General features: G+C 49.2%; 1 protein-coding gene across 3 annotated transcripts in view; it reads right to left on the bottom strand.

Annotated features, from left to right (window-relative positions):
- CCND3 (cyclin D3) overlaps nucleotides 1–16,081 on the bottom strand; it is an 84,811-nt gene extending 68,730 nt beyond the window's left edge. The window contains exon 1 of one of the 3 annotated variants that reach the window (XM_019738338.3): nucleotides 15,033–16,081. The gene's annotated coding sequence lies outside the window, so the exon portion shown is untranslated. The remainder of the gene's footprint in view (nucleotides 1–15,032) is intronic. The other 2 variants (XM_019738337.3, XM_074332915.2) reach the window with 2 other exon arrangements.
- Between the last annotated feature and the right edge of the window lie 151 nt (nucleotides 16,082–16,232).

Genomic DNA, 16,232 nt, shown 5'->3' with positions numbered 1-16,232 from the left:
CACCAGCGCTGCACAGAAAGCCCTCAGTGCCCGGGTCCAGCTCAGTCTCTCTGTTCAGGGTGGAACTGGAATAGGGGTGACATAGAAGAAGGGGTGTTACGTACTACTCCTGGTGGCCCAAGAGGTTGGCCTGGCCCTAAGAGATGGAGAAGATCTGCTCCTTCTAGCTCCTTGATTTACAATCCCAGGCTAGCAGATCTAGAAAGTAGTCTGGAGTGTTTGGGGCAATGACTTGAAGCCTCAGGGATATGGAGCTCTGCAGGGGGTTCCTCGGAGCTGGGGGTACCCCCAGGCACTATGATGAGGAATGACCTCCCATAGCGGTCATAAGCCACCTCAGAAGGCACATCTTGTACCTGCTGTCTGTCTCCCCTCCTGGACTGTGAGTTCCCAGGGGGCAGGGCCCACCCACAGTGAGGGCTGGCCAGATGTTTGCAGACCCAGACATCAGGACCACTGCATCCCCTCCTCCCTGTCCCCACACACACACACTGCCCAGGTCCTGCCTCAGCTTTCCCAGACTTGCCACCCAGCCCAGCCCTCTTCTGTTCCTGGGCCTTCCTGGAGCAGCCCACGTGTGAGTCCAAGGGTGGCCCAGTCTGGCAGGTGGAGCCCAGCGCTGGATGAGGCCCCACTCCATCCGCGTCCGGCCACCTGTCCTGAGTACTCACTCCCTTCCAGACAGCTGGAGAGCAGCCCCAGAGCCTTTGGTTAAGGGGGAGCGAGTGTGGGAAGGTTCTAAGGGAGCTAAGCCAAGGCCGAGGGAGGCCCTTCTAGCTGCTGGGGGTACTGAGTGTGCACGTATGGGGGCGGGGTGGGGGAAGGCACTTGGGAGAAGTGGGAATTGGAGGTGGGATCAGAAACTGGAATGTGGAGTTCGTTCTCCTGGGGGCACAGCTGTTTATTTTGATCTCCCCTGTCAGCTGCTGCATATTCCTTATCTTGGGGCTCAATCCAGACTCCACCTCCTTCTCTGTTGCTGAGCTGGAGAAGGCAGATATAGTGGGATACAGTCCTGCTCCACGCTCTCACCATCTTAGCTCCTCGCTGCTCCAGGCAGCCAAAAGGGACAAGGAGAAAGCAGGCCCCCCAAGCAAATGCCTGCCCCACACTGCAGACCCACTCTGTGCCCAGCCACAGGTAACTGGGTCCTGGAAGTGAGTCATCTAACATCAAGACACACCGCCAACTGCCAGCCACCTGAGTTGATCACCCCAGAGTTGCCTGCATATTTCAGTTTTATTGGTGCCATAGGATCTAAAGGGCCAGCAGATAGTGTTGCCTTAGCTGGGAACTTGGGGCAGAGGCAGCTGTCACCCCCCAGGCCACACCCAGCTCCCCACTAGGTGGTCACACTGAACTCCTCATGCCGAAGTTTTACTTGGCACTTACTGTCTCCGATGAGATGCTATGAAAATAAAAAGACTGATTTTCTACATACTTATGGAAACACAACTCATGACTTGTTTTGCATTTTTCATGTTATTAAGGAACCAGAACATTTAGCAAAAGAGTAAAAAGTAGAAAAAAATCACCCATAGTTTCACTGCCCCAAAAAACAACCACCGCTAACATTTCAGTATATTTTCCAGTCTTTTCTCTATTTATGTGTGTGCATGTGTGCGCGCATAAAATATTTAGTTGTAAATATATTGTACGTACTATTTTGCATTCTGATTCTTTTCCTCAACGTTACCATATAAGTAAGTTTTGTGATAGCACATAGTTTTTTGCAATTCACATTTTTAATGGCTATCTAATATTTCACTTGACATACAGTTGACCCTTGAACAACATAAGTTTGAACTGCACAGGTCCACTTACACATGGAGAGATTTCAATAAATGCTGTAAATGTATTTTCTCTGCCTTATGATCTACTTAATAATTTTTTTTTTCTCTAGCTTACTTTACTGTAAGAATACAGTATATAATATATACAACATACAAAATATGTGTCAACCAACTTTATTTTATCGGTAAGGCTCCCAGTAACAATAGGCTACTAGTAGTTTAAGTTTCGGGGGAGTCAAAAGTTACACATGGATTTTTACACTTCACGGGGCTTGGCGGCCCTCACCCCATGTTGTTCAAGGGTCAACTGTACTAGACTTTGCTTGAGCATGCTCTACTGTGAGGCATTTCAGTTGTCCCAAATTTTTGTCACTGTGTATAATACTTCGATGAAAATCATCAGTTTTTTTCTAGAATTACTTAAATTATGGTTGGAGCCTGGCAAGTAGAATTACCAAGGCAGGGGGTCAGGATATTTTGGAAGCAATTGATTTCTGAAGGGAGAATTCACCACGTGACAACGCCACCAGAAGGGCAAGAACATGACCATTTAGATCCACTACAGTGTAAGGACACCACTCCGTTAGGGATCTTTTTGTGTGCCTAAGTCAGGGTACCTTTTGTAGACTATTCATTTTTTTGCTACTAAGCATCCAGTTCCCTTTCCAATAACACTGCCACTTCCCTTTGGGGGATTCCCTCTCCTCTTGCGCAAATCCAGGAGCCAGGCTGCCTGACCAGCATCAGAGAAACTGGGGTGGGGGGCCGGCCCATCCATTCCTACCATGCCTAGCCAGGCGGACGTGACTGGTCAGCTGCTGTCATCTCTCTGTAGGCTCCTCTGCCCAGCCCTCAGGCACTTTGTCAGTTTCTGTCCATTTCCAAACCTGGTTTTGCAGCCTTTCTCACAAGTCTATGAATTCCCAAACTTCTTCCAATACACTCTCTTTGCCTTATATTGGACAATCCGTTTCTGTTGCTTGAGAGTACTAACTGATATCTTGCCAACTTAGTGTTTTCCAAATTGCAAGGCAGGATATTTGACTGGGTCATGAAATCATGAAGCTCATCATGACCAGCATTTTCAAAAAATGAAACAACAGAATAAAAGTACATCATCTGGAGTAAGGTAAGTATTATTTCATGAAACCTGTTTGTTACACACACACACGTGTGTGTGTTTGCATGCGTGTGTATAAAATGGTTTAAAAGGAAAACATTTCTAGTTTTGAAAAACACTGTCCTAATTTGAGTTACTTGGGAACAAAGAACAATCTCCCCTAGGTGTTTTTCATATTTCTCCCCAAATCTTTAGTACCTAGGAAAATGTAATTCCTTGCTAAGAGGACAGTATAGTCCAAGGTCCTCCCACTATGTTCTCCCCATTCCTAGCTTGACATCTCCTCCTACCCTTTACATACTTAATGATAATGGACGTCTTTTCCTCCTGGTCTTTAAATTATTATATAATGGCACCAATATTCTACCAGCTACTCAGGTCGAAATATTCTGGGCTCGTAATTCTTGACTACCGTCATTCATTCATGTACTGAGCACTGACTGTCACCTAGGAAGAGAGAAGACATGCGAGCAGCCAATTACAATACATGGCAACTACATCTTAGAAGTATGAATGGTGCCTAACGGAGAGGGAAGAGCGATTTCACAGAGCAGATAATTCTTCCTACCCTTCTACCAAATAACTACTAAGTTCTGTTGCTTCTACCTACAAAATATTTACTAAGTTCTATTGCTTCTACCTACAAAATATTTTGCCAAATCACCCCCTCATTTCCATTTCTACTGGCGTCACCCTAGTTTCAATCCTTTTTATAGTTTTGGTGTAGACTTTCTCACCAATTCTACTTTTCTACTGCCCTAAAAATCATCTTAAAACAGTTCTGATTATGTCACTTCCTTTCTCAAAAGCCTTCAATGGCTCCCCATTACCTACTAAATAAAGTCCAAACTCCCCAGTTCATTCAGCTTCTTCACCGTCGCCCCACATTCCTTTCCAGCTCTACGTCCCACTAGGCCAGTTATGCTCTAGAACCGTCAGCAATGTTCTCCCTTTTCAACTACATATCTGTCTGAGGCCAGATGTTCTTCATATACACCCGCTAAAACAACTTATTGCAACTGACTGAAGCAGATCTGATAATCCAGCTGTCTTCTATTAAGTCAGGCATTAAAGAGATTTGCAAAAACGTAAAACAAGGCCACACTTCTCAGCAATTTTTTTTTTTTTTCGCTTTGGAACATAGTTATTATTTTATAAAAAACATGTTGCTATGTTAACATGAAATGAGTCTCTTATTGCTACTTTAAAGGAATTAACAAGAATTTTTTAAATTTCTCATTTAAAAATTTTTAATAGAAATTAAATGTCAGGAGCCACAACCTTCGAAAACAAAAGTTCTTTGGGGTCCTCAATAATGTTTAAGGATTTTAAGTGTTCCTGAGTCCAGAAAGTTTGATAACTATGGCCTTAAGTCGAACACATCAGTTTAAGCAGACAGTCTTTGAAACACCCCAGCCCTCTCCATTCTTTACCATTATTCATGTCTCACCACCTTCCTCCAGTGTTTTACTAGCGTTTATAAGCCATTAAAGAAAAAACAAGAAGTGGTCATATTAAGAATTATTGTTATAGAAATAATTAATAATTCTAGAAATAGCCACTCATTATTTTAGAATCGATAATAATATAAAGAATTGGTCAGCCTGATAATTGCCATAAAATGAGAATAGAAAAATGATAATATGGTTTTCAGTAAAAAAAAAAAAAAAAAAAGATATTCAGAAAAGTAAAAACACACAAAAGCGACCACCATTTAAAATTGCTCCTGAATAGAATTTCTAATCAAGTCCATGCCTCTTTTATTTTCTCAATGGCACCTCCGAGAAGAAATTCCTGGTTAATCCATCCAAAAGCAACTGCTCTTTCCTCTAAATTCCCACAGCACCGTCACTCAAACCTTTCTTGTGGCCCAGGGAGCTCATAAGAACCCATAAGCAAGTGCATACTGAATTCCTAAATGTGCACATTTAACTATCACAAATTCAATTATATCTACTGGAGAAGACAACTACCAACCACAGAAACCTACAAATTGTTTATAAAAGGTGGCCCCTTATCCCAAGCTCAACATAACATTCAACCAAAGACTTGGCCACCTGTCCCAATAAAAACTGGCTATGCTGGAGATTCTTAGAGACGGGAGAAAATGCACAAACTATGAATACTGATTTTTATGAGCAGTTTAAGAAGACTTTCACAGTAACTTTGAAGCATATTTCGTTTTTACACTGACTTTGAACTCAACACTGCATAAAATGCGGCCCAACTATGAAAGAAGATTGGACGAGACCTCTGAAACCTATAGTTGTTGTTGGAAGGAAATGCCAGGTAGGTGAGCCCAGGAGGACGAGAGGCCCAGTCGTGTCCTCTGGACAGGGTATGTGGCATCCACCCTGGGCTAGGGCTGCTGCCCATTTTGGGCTGGAGTACCTTGAAGGTCAAGGTTGCAATTCTAGCACTAGGACCCAGCTTAACCACCAACTCCAGAGGTGTGCCTGTAAACACCACCCTGGTGCCACACCCCTGCCAAAGCTTGAGAGTCGAGGAGAGAAAGGAAAGAAAAATGAGCGTTGGAGGGGGAGCTGGAGGAAGCTTGTTTTCACCATCACCATAGTTGGGGCGGCTGTGGTCAGGCTGATTCATCCAGGGCTCCTCACCCCCTGCCCCACCTAGCAAAGCTCACATCACCACCACCCACTCCTGCTTCCTGGGTCGTGTGTGACACCTGACCTGCCTGCTGGAGCAAGGCTGGGCCCTCCTTGCTCCTTCCCTTCCATCTTGCTTGGCTTGGTGGGGACAACCCTGAAGGTCTGGCCAGGAGCACTGAGGGATGGGGGGAAGTTCTGGGCTTGCTTGGGGGACTCGTATCCACACCATCACACCTCCACACACCGTCACACACAGAGGCAACTCAGGGGTCTACCAGCCTGCTCTACCTATCCCAACGTGGTGTTCCGGGCAATGTCTCAACAGGGCACCCGGTATCCTCACACGCCCCCTGGTGGCTGGGCGCACACATGCGTGTACAGGCACAGACAACCAGCATGAGAAGTCAGGTCAGAGTTGCTTCAGTCGCCAGGCTCTCTCTCAGTACTGACCGGCTAAATGACCTCGAGCAAGTTACTTAACCTCCGTCCTTTGCCTATAAAATACGGAAACCTCATAGGATCATTATGAGGAACAAATGAGAAATGAGTTAATAAATACATGTATTTATTACACTTACTTACTTACAAATGGTGTGTAGTATATATAGGCAGTTACAACAGTCCCTGACAGGTGGAGGTATTGCGAAAAGATATGCTGTTATTATTCCCAAACATCTTTGCTGCCATGGGTCTGGGAAGAAATGAAGGTTCAGAGACATCCACACAATCGATTCCTACAAGGAATACCAAAAAGGACTCCCAGGACCTGTGTCAGAGGAAAGGCAGGGAAGAAGCAGGGACAAGTACGACTTTCTGAGGACCACCCAGGAGGCGCCAAGCTCACGTCTAGTAACTGTAAAGAGAGTTTTGCTTTAGAACCCAAGAGGCTGGGCCCAGGCAGAAAAAGACTCTGTTTCCTTGGAGACCAGGAGACCTGAGGGTAAAACTCAGCCTGGTCAGGTGGAAGTTAAGTCAATTCCAAGAACAGATGGAGGCTGCCCCTCGGACCAGCAGGCACCAGCTGACTGGAAGGGAAACAGAGAGGGCCTGGGAGAATCTGGCCTATGCAAAGCCACTCAGTTCATTCGAGAGTTTGTAACCCTAAGATCCTCTCCCACTGTGATGAAAATAGATTCCACATCTGAACAGTCTCCAAGTTTGTGGTTCTGTAACAGATACTGCTTAGAGAAAAGGGGATGGAGCTGAAAGGAAAGGAAAAAGCAGCCTTGACTCTCAGGGGCCTTGTGTTGGGAGGGAACAGCATTCCTCTCCTCCATAATCCAAAGACAGCTTATGAAATCCACTCACCAGAGAGGAATAAATCCTCCCCTGGGTCTTACTCAGAGCTGGTTCTGACCAGAGCACCCAGCAGAATGAGCTCAGTAAACTGGAGCTTAGGAAAGAGTCAGACCAGACAGATGCCTCTACGGGGACAGGCAGCATGGGGGCCCTCTGTGCCCCATCCTCCCTCCCTTCCCCTGGCCAGTCCTCTCCTCCTTCCACAGCCTCTAACTCCTCCAGCTGGAGCTCAAGTTGGAGCCCACACTCTGCATCTGTCTGAGGCCCTGCTCCGGCTTCCTTTCCCAGAACACAGGGCCCCCAGGGGAGGGGGCAGAAGGAGAGGCCTGGAGGGAAGAGAACAGAGAACAGGAGGGAGGGTGAGCTGGAGCAGACAAAGCTGGGGCCAGAACTGGGAGTTTCTGGGACAGCCCCAATTTCAAGTATTCTGTTCAACTGTCTGACCACAGGCCAGAACTTGCGGGCCGATTTTTATTTTAGAAAACAGGGTGAAATTAAGTAATAGATGGGGCGGGGAGGAAAGAGAACAGAGCTGCCTCTTTGGTTTTGGGTAAGCCCCATGTCCACCCCACGGAGCTCAGTCTGTGAGATGACTAGATCGATGACACGATGACGGAGGCTATCACTTATAAGGTCTTATGCCCTGTTTGGCACTTGGCTGGACTTTGTGGATTCTCTCATGAGCCTAGTGCAGAGTACGGCTCCAAAGCCTCAGCCCCCTACTCTGAGTAACTACTCTGTGCCTCAGTTTCCTTGCTATAAAGGTACGATAATAGTGCTTCCCCCGCAGAGCTGTTGTGAGGACACAGAAAACTCACATTTGTCATAGAGTAAGCGTGCAATGGACATTAGCCATATTTGGACTACTACTCAGCCATAAAAAAGAATGAAATCTCACCGTTTGCAACAACATGGATGGACCTAGAGGATTTTATGCTGAGTGAAATCAGTCAGACAAATACTGTATGATCTCACTTATATGTGGAATCTAAAGAACAAAATGAATGAAGAAACACAACAGAAACAAACTCATAGATACAGAGAACAGACAGATGGTTGACAGATGAAAGGGGGTTGGGGGGAAGGGTGAAAAAGGGGAGGGGATTAAAATACAAGTTGCCAGATATAAAAACAGTCATGGGGATGTAAAATACAGCTTAGGGAATACAATCAATAATATTGGAATAACACTGCATGATGTCAGACGGGTACTAGACCTATTGGAGTAATCACTTTGTAAGTTATATAAATGTCTAATCCCTATGTTGTACACCTGAAACTAATATAATATTGTACATCACCTGTAATTGAAAAAAATTTTTAAATAATACATATTTTTTTAAAAAATTAGCCATTGTTAATCCTCATAATGACCCAGTGAGGTGAGGACTATCTTATGCCCACTTTACAGATGAGGAACTCAGTTTCACCCAGCCAGGCAGGAGACAAGCTAGGACTCAAACCAGCGTGGTTTCTCTACTGAGCACAGGCTCTCAACACCTCCATGAGAGAAAGCACGGGTTAGTGGTCATGCGCACAAACTTTACAGCCAAATAGTCAGACTCCAGCTCGGCCCCTGACCAGGTGCGTGGATGGAAGCAAGCTGCTTAACCTGCGATGCCTTGGTTTGCTCATCTGGAAAATGGGTATCCTGCCTCATAAGGCTGTTGGAGAGAGCACATGAGTTACTAAGTGCTTGGAACATTACTAATGTGTTTCCCCAAAAATAAGGCTATAGGGACGGAGTCCCAGAGAGCGGTTTCCAGGCTCTCAGTCTCATGTGGAAACATGCTGGCTCGGGTATTAGACGGCCATCAGCTGTAATCAGACGGCCGTCAGCTGTAACCGGTTAGCCATATAACTGCCGTGGCTGTGCTGGCAAGTTGGTTGGTTGACAGAGAAGAGGACAACAGATTGCGGATCGTGTGGCTCCTGCTTCCTGTGTCTCCAACCCAGCTGCCAGAGAGAATATAGTGGTATGATTCCCCTATCTATGGCTCCGTGGGTGTTCCTTTTAAGTCTCACCATACTCTGTGTCCACCCACTGAAAGCGGAAGCGGGACCAGAGACCCTGTATGACACATGGCACAGCAAGCAGGATATGGTGCCAGCCAGAATTTTCAAAGGAGTAATGGAGTTTATATGTATGAAAGCTCAGTTTTGGGAGGCCCATGAAGAGCGGTGCCGGGGACCGGAGGTGCGGTCGGCCTGGGAGACTCGAGCCTCCCAATGGCACACCACCCTCTTGGCCATAGAAGGTGTCTCCTTCCTTTTGGTGATCTGCTGCTGCTGTAGGCTTCGAGGGTTGTGGACATCTTACACCGAGGCCACCACCCACTCAGACACCTGGCACTATGAGCAAGATTCCGACCAGGTAGAAATGGCGTCTGACTCTGGGCAGGAGGACATGTCGCCCCCACACAGTGTGTGGTACCCGGTAGCCACTGTTCTCAGGAGTTGGACCCCCGAGGGGCGGTGGGAGGACATGGATGGCTCTTCGGCCAGCGTAGAGAGGGCCCTGCAGGCTCTGGCTGAGCGGTTGCCGGAGGAGGGGAAGGCTACAGCCGGCCCGTGGGCTGGATGTTCACCGCGTTGCGTGGGAACACGGAGGACGCGCTTAATGAAACAGACCTGCTATGGGACCAGCAGCCCCGGTGGGAGGCGCTGGAAGCTCGGGACCACCAGTTAAAGGAGGTTCTCACCGCGCTGCATCATAACTCGGAGGAAGTGCTTGCTGAAATAGCCCAGGTGCCCCGTGACCAGCCCAGCAAAAGTTGAAGCATGAACAACCTTTGGGCCGTGGGGGCATTGCTGCCGGTAACCCAGTTGTGACTGAGTTCATGACCTATACCCCTTACACTCCCACTGAGTTGCAGGAGCTGGGGAGGCGGTGCCGACAACCCAATGCACTCTCGTTGGAATTTTGGAAACAGTTGCATCTGGAACAGCAATTCCAGAGCAGCCTAAAGAACCCTGGGAAAGTGCGACCCGTGTCCCTCCAGGACTTCATGTGGCCGCTTGAGGCCGACTCCTTTCAGCTTGATTAGGTGGGGGGCCAAGGTACCCGGTCAGAGGGGATGAGCGGGGACCGGAGGCCCCATATGGAACTGTGTGTACATTGGTCCCCCTCTAATGTGCAGAGGGTTTTGGCCCTAGTTGACACTGGCGCAGACTGCAGTCTTGTTTATGGGAACCCAGAACTGTTCCCTGAACCAGCAATTTGCATTGATGGCTATGGGGGGGAAAGGCTGTGACTGTAAAAGCTGTTTCCTTACCACTGGGTATAGGAAGGCTTCCTCCCGCCCACAGAACCTACATGGTGTATGTCTCCCCCGTCTCAGAATATATTCTAGGGGTGGACGTGCTACATGGCCTCAGTTTACAGACGTCGGTTGGTTGAGAGAAGCAGATGGCGGACTGTGGATCGTGTGGATCCTGCTTCCTGTCTCCAACCCAGCCGCCCCCAAGAATATAGTGGTGTGAACCCCTATCCATGGCTCTGTTGGTGTTCCTTTTTGGCCTCCCCATACCCTGTGTCCACCCGCCAAGAGCGGGAGCAGGACCAGAGACCATGTATGACAAAGACCTACTGGAACATAAGCCCTAGCATGATTTTTCAGGAGGACATCCCCTGAACATAAGCCCTAATGTGTCTTTTGGAGCAAACCTTAATATAAGACCCGGTCTAATTCTCGGGGAAACACGGTAGTAGCTATCACCTCTTTCTCTGAGCATGCCCTCCATGGTGTCCTCTGGCCACATGCCTTGAAACTGCACTCTGTCCTCACTTACACTGGGCTGTATCTGCTCTGTACCTGGGGCCCCAGTGGCTCTGTGTCCCCCAGTGGGTCTGAGGAGGCAGCAAGCAGATCTGGGCTGACAAAGGAGGCACCAAGCAACCCCACTCCTCCCCCTTCTTCCACAGACACCACCTCAGTCCCCTGCTCTCTCACCTTAGGAGTGGCTGTCCTGGGGGAATTTCAATCAGGGTGGGAGAACTGGTCGGGCCACTGAGGTCAAATAGTTTTAGAGAGGCGTGGCTTTTGAGGTCCCTTAAAGGAGATAACATGGGTGCCCTGTTATGCCTTTGAAGGGTATGAAAAGCGATGCCCCTGAGGGCTGCTGGCCTTGCCCATTGCGCCCAACACTTGGGTTTTCTATCTCAAGGGCAGAGGAAGGTCAGGGAAGGGAAAGAAAGTGTGGGAGGGAGGGGATCCCAAACCTGCAGAAGGGAGCCTGCCCCAGGGCAGAGGCCTGAATAGTCTGGCCTGAGCCGGGTAGGAACCTAAGAGGCATTTTATGGAGGTTGTGCAGGGTCAAAAATAGCATTCTGGGCTCCGGGGTGTAGATGGGAAGGGACTGGGGAAGAGGATCCACACAACCAGCTGGGGGCGGATGGACGAGGTGGCGCTCTTCACCCAATCCAGCAACTCGTGGGGCGACACAATGGACAACAGCCCCACCTGGCGGACAGACGGGGACCACCAAGGGCCAGCGAGTGCGGAGGCGCAAAGGGACGATATATGGAAGAAGCCGATGAATAATCACACAGCAGGTTTAGAGGTGGAAGAGGCTTTGGGGTCTTCTAGGAGGCAGAAGCCCATCGTAAGCATGTGCTCTAGACTCCCCTCGGCGAGGAACTGACTTCTTCAGATGGGGATTAGGCGATTATTTGTTAGAAAGTTCTTATGCTTTTTAGAAATCCGGCTCCACCAGTGCCCTTTCCCCTACCTGGGGGCTTCCAAAGGAGCACAGCTATAATACCCCTCCTAAATCTTCCTCCAATTTGGTTCAGCCTTCCCAAGTTTGACCTCAAACTTTCAGCCATTGCATCTTCTTTTTTCAGTGGGCTTTTTTGTGTTTTGTTTTAACTATACTAACTTCCAAGGAATCACTTACAATTCTGTACCCAAACCCCTCCCCCACCCTGCCCACTAGCAGCATCCTTTTAAATACATCTTTGGATTTCAGTCTTTCTGTTGTTCAGGGGAAGCTGATGCTCTGTTTGGCAGTGAATTTAGACTTCAAGAGCACAAGCTTTGAAGTCAGATAGACCAACTGTTCAAACCTGAGCTCCACCACTACCTAGCTGTGTGACCTCAGGCAAGTCTCTTGGCCTTTCTGAGCCAGTTTCCTTATCAGTATTGGGGATAGAGGCATTCACTACCTGAAGTGGTGATTAGTAAATAAGATAAGGCAGGAAAACATTTAGGATAGCCCCTAACTGGCCATTATAACCACATTCCTCTGAGGAATGTAGGGCGGTAGGCAGTGCTTTGAGAAAAGCAAGGTGAAAGGGCAGAGAGGAGAAAAGAAGATTTAGTGGAGTTAGCCTCTCCCAGTCAGTATGAATCCCAGGTGAAATCCAAAAATGGGTACCTTGTTCCAATCCCATTTCCAGGGGCAGCTCTGGCCACACCCTCCTGTTGTAACTGGGCAGGCCTCAACTGGTCTTTAAAACTCAGAGGGTTTAAAATTTAAATGTCTTTGAGGGCAAGAGAAACACACCAAAATAAACACATCTACCCGCTGAGCAACGAAAGGGAAACTTGGCAGGGGCCCCAGAACTTTCCCCACCCCAGCCCTCCCTAAACTTCCTCTTGTGGTTTCTCAAGAGTACAACCTGTTCTCTCCCCAGCCTGAAGAGTGCCTGGGGCAGGGGGCTGGGCACACAGAAGGTTCCACTGCACCCCACCTATGATGGAGGAGGAAGGTGTGTGTGTGTGTGTGTGTGTGTGTTGCAGCCTGGAGGCCTGTAGAGTTCTCAACTTTCACATCCTGCTTACCAGTTACCTTGGAGGCCACCCTCTACCCTCCAGCTCGAGCACCAACCCCTGTTCCCCAACACACACCCCTCTAACAAAGATAGATGGTAGGGGGTGGTTTGACTGCAGGCAGAGACACAGCCTCAGGGTCTCTCCAGATCTGTGCAGAGGGCTCTTGGGAGAAACCCAAACGTTCAGAAAGGTAATGGGAAAATGGCTGCAATCTATGGAACCTCTGCCCCATGGCCTGGTTTGCATCAAGGGCATTGTCCCAGCCTGCCTGGAGGGGTGAGGTCGGGTCCACAGGTGCAGCTTTGGGATGCAGCAGCTGTGGGGAAGAGAGGTGAGCATCTTAAGATTGCTTCCACTCCTTGACGGTCTTCCTTACTCAGCTAAGTTGGATTGTTCCTCCTGGGATCTAGAGTATGAGGATCTCTGCTATTCTTAAAGATGTCCAACAAAAGAGGTGCCTTGGTTTCCCACCTCCCAGATTCTGGCACATCACATCTATGTTGAGTTCTTTCTTGCATCAAACCTTGGTTTATTCCTCTTGGTGACTGAAGCTTAGGAAGCCCATGCACTGACACACACACACACACACACACACACACACACACACGGCCATTAGGAGAGGATACCAGCCAGCTCTGCTGTTACCTCAACCCTACTCCAGGCCTTCTGGGGCTCCCTGTGAGCAGCACCATCACCCACGCTCATACAGGATGATGGAGTCCCTTTTGGAAACTCCTAAGCCCTTGGTTCAAGTGCACATTCTATGTGGTCAGTCAAACAGGCAGGCTTGCCTAGTAGTTAAGAACAAGGCCTCCTAAGTCATGTGACTTGGCTTTAAATCCCATCTCTGCCATTTATTTCTCATGTCCTCCTTAGGAAAATTACTTCTCTTTGCCTGAGTGTCCTCATCTATAAAATGGAGAAAATCTTGGTGCTTACCTCATAGGACTGTATGGAGGATTAAATGAGACATTACACCTAAAACATTTAGAAGAGTATCTAACAGCACCATTAAGCATTAGCTAGTATTCTGAACCCTTAAAGGAAGGAACAGGGAGGAGAAGGTCCCAAGGTCTGGGCATAGACTGGGATCCTGCTGGAATTCTCAGAGATGCTTTTGATTCTAACTTCCAGGGGGGTAGAAGCTCTGACTTGTTTCCCATTATGTCCCCAACATCTAGCCTGTGCAGACGGCATGACCACAGCAGACAGTTGCTGAATTCATAAATTGTTGTCAGTCATCTCTCAAAGGAGCCCAGGAACTGAAAGAGCAGAAAAGTCTGCAGAAAACCAAAGGGAGAGCCAGTTCTCTTCATCCTTGTTGGGTCCCAAAGAGAATTGCGGTGGGGGGCACAGAACAAGATTTTTTAGAAGAAGCAGTCCTAGAGTCCAGGGATGGGGAGTGGGTGCCCCAAGATTGTGTGGACTGTCACATCACTCCCAGGTGGACCTTCCCAGCTGCATCTAGCTGGGAATTTCTGGGTTCTTGGGGACCAGCCCAGAAACTTGCCTTCCCCTGAATTCATCATGTTCATTCCCACTTCTTCATTCCTAGACAGAGGGTTAAAGAGAGCAGGAAGTGCTTTTGGGTCCCTGTGGTACCCCAATGCCCAACAACACAATCAGGGTTCAGTACCGCTCTATGGAATGAGTAAGTGTCCCCCAAGACTTCCCACCACTTCTCTGCCTGGTGACCGACCATCATTCGCAACCCAACTCAAACGTCCTGTTCTCTCTGATGCCTCCCAGCCACCCCAGCTTGGTGCCTTATCTCTGTTGATCATGACGCATACTAGCTGTTGGGTACATAACATCATTGCACCCTCAGCATCCAATACAATCCCAGACACACAGGTGCTCAGTGCTTGCAAATGAATAAATCAATGTTCCCTTAGTAACAGCAACCACTTGCTTCAGTTATTCCCCTTGTCGACACATTAAAAGACACAGAAAAGGCTTAACCATCACTTTTGTACCCATCAGACACCAAACACTGAGGGGTCCCTCCTTCCAGTCTTGTCCTCTGGCTCCTTCCCTGGCCCTGGCTGGCAAGAGAACCTGAAGGCTCCCTGCCCACACTGCTTCTGCCTGCCTACCCGCCCCCACCTCTATCTCTGAGGTTTGGAAAACAACGACAGCCCACTGACTTTCCAGGACCGCAGGTCAGCTTGGAGGGGGCTGTGCGAACATGTAGAGCACTGGGGGCTTTGGTGGGCTTCTCTGCCCCTCAACTACATGCACAACAAACAGCTCACTCAGAACATAAGCCAAGCTCTTGGGGACAACCAGGAGGTGACGAGAGCGCAGTGACCTCCTAACCCACCCACCTCCGACCCCTACCCCGGTGTCCTGCCTAAGTTTGGAGGCCTCAGCGAAGGGGGAAGATGCTGACCCCCCCCCCCATCATCTTGGCTTCTCCAGCCTTCAAGCCTACCTCCTTGGCAGGTGAGCCCGCCGAAGCACCGATTGTGGCCGCAGACACTCTCTCCTGTCGCCTCTGGCTTCTGTTTTTGGGGAGATGGGGGTTCGCAACCTCCAGCCGCAGGGAGGGGCGTGCACCACTCCCCCAGACGCCCAAACAGAACCAGTCTCCACCTCCCGAGGCGCCGCATGTTTACAGTCTTCGCTGAGCCGCGGATCGCGAGTTTAAAGCTGGGCAGGAAGTGGGGAAGAGGGGGCGGGGGAGACAAAGCGAACTAGATGCTCTGTTCAGCTAAGGTTTGGGCCAGGACTCCTGGTGCGGTCCCCCCCCCCCCCGCAAACCCCGCCCCCCGTGCCCTAGGCGAGGGGGCGGAGGCGCGCCCCCCAGACTCAGGTACGCGCGACTGTGCAGGTGCAGCGCAGGTTTCCAGACTTCTGCCTCCAGGCGTTAGCCGCTCTTCGAGGCGCTATCCAGGAAATAAACAACAGTAGACGCCGTTTCTTGACCTTGCTATACGTCTGACACCGTCACAGACCCTTTGTATTTGCTCTTTTCCCCCCTACTATCCATCACACCCCAGTTTCACAAAAGAGGAAACTGAGGCCACAATGCAGTTAGGTCCTGTGCTCGTAGTCCCACAGCTGGCGCGTGTTAGAATTCAAACCCATCATCTTCGTCCTGCCAGACACCCGCAAACCCAGACGAATAAAGCACAGTTCGGTCAGCGCAGGAAGAACCCATCCGGAGGGTCTGGAGGGCAAGTGAACAGGAAACCGCAGGCACCGCAATGCCCTGGGAGTGAGGCGGGCAAAGGACAGAGCCTCTCGCCCGCCTGCCCCTCTCGTCTGGCCCCGCAAATACCCGCGGATTGAGGGCGAGAAGGCAGTTGGGAGCCGTGGAAGACCTGGACTAGGTGGTCGTTAAGCTCTGGTTGCAAGTGGGGCATTGACCGGCTGCAGAGTCATCATCAGTAAAACACAGACTTCCCAAAATTTCCCGCTCAGGAGAATCACCTGGAGAGCTCAACAATACTTATTATCAGGCCCCCTCCCGCAGACAGTGAGTCACCGGCACTGGGCGGGACCCAGCCAGGTGTTACTAACAGTCAAGTTCGGAGCGTTCCAGGAGTGTTTTCTTTATGAGAACCGATTTCATCTTGAAATAGGTGTGAAAACCGAGGGCGCATTTTCTTCGCCAATTCCGAGGCTCACT

The sequence above is a fragment of the Rhinolophus sinicus genome, chromosome 2 (assembly GCF_057876585.1).
Source record: "Rhinolophus sinicus isolate RSI-liver-muscle chromosome 2, RSI-T2T, whole genome shotgun sequence".
Taxonomy (NCBI): domain Eukaryota; kingdom Metazoa; phylum Chordata; class Mammalia; order Chiroptera; family Rhinolophidae; genus Rhinolophus; species Rhinolophus sinicus.
The sequence above is the reverse complement of the archived record's forward strand: the minus strand, read 5'-3'. Positions and strand labels throughout refer to the sequence as shown.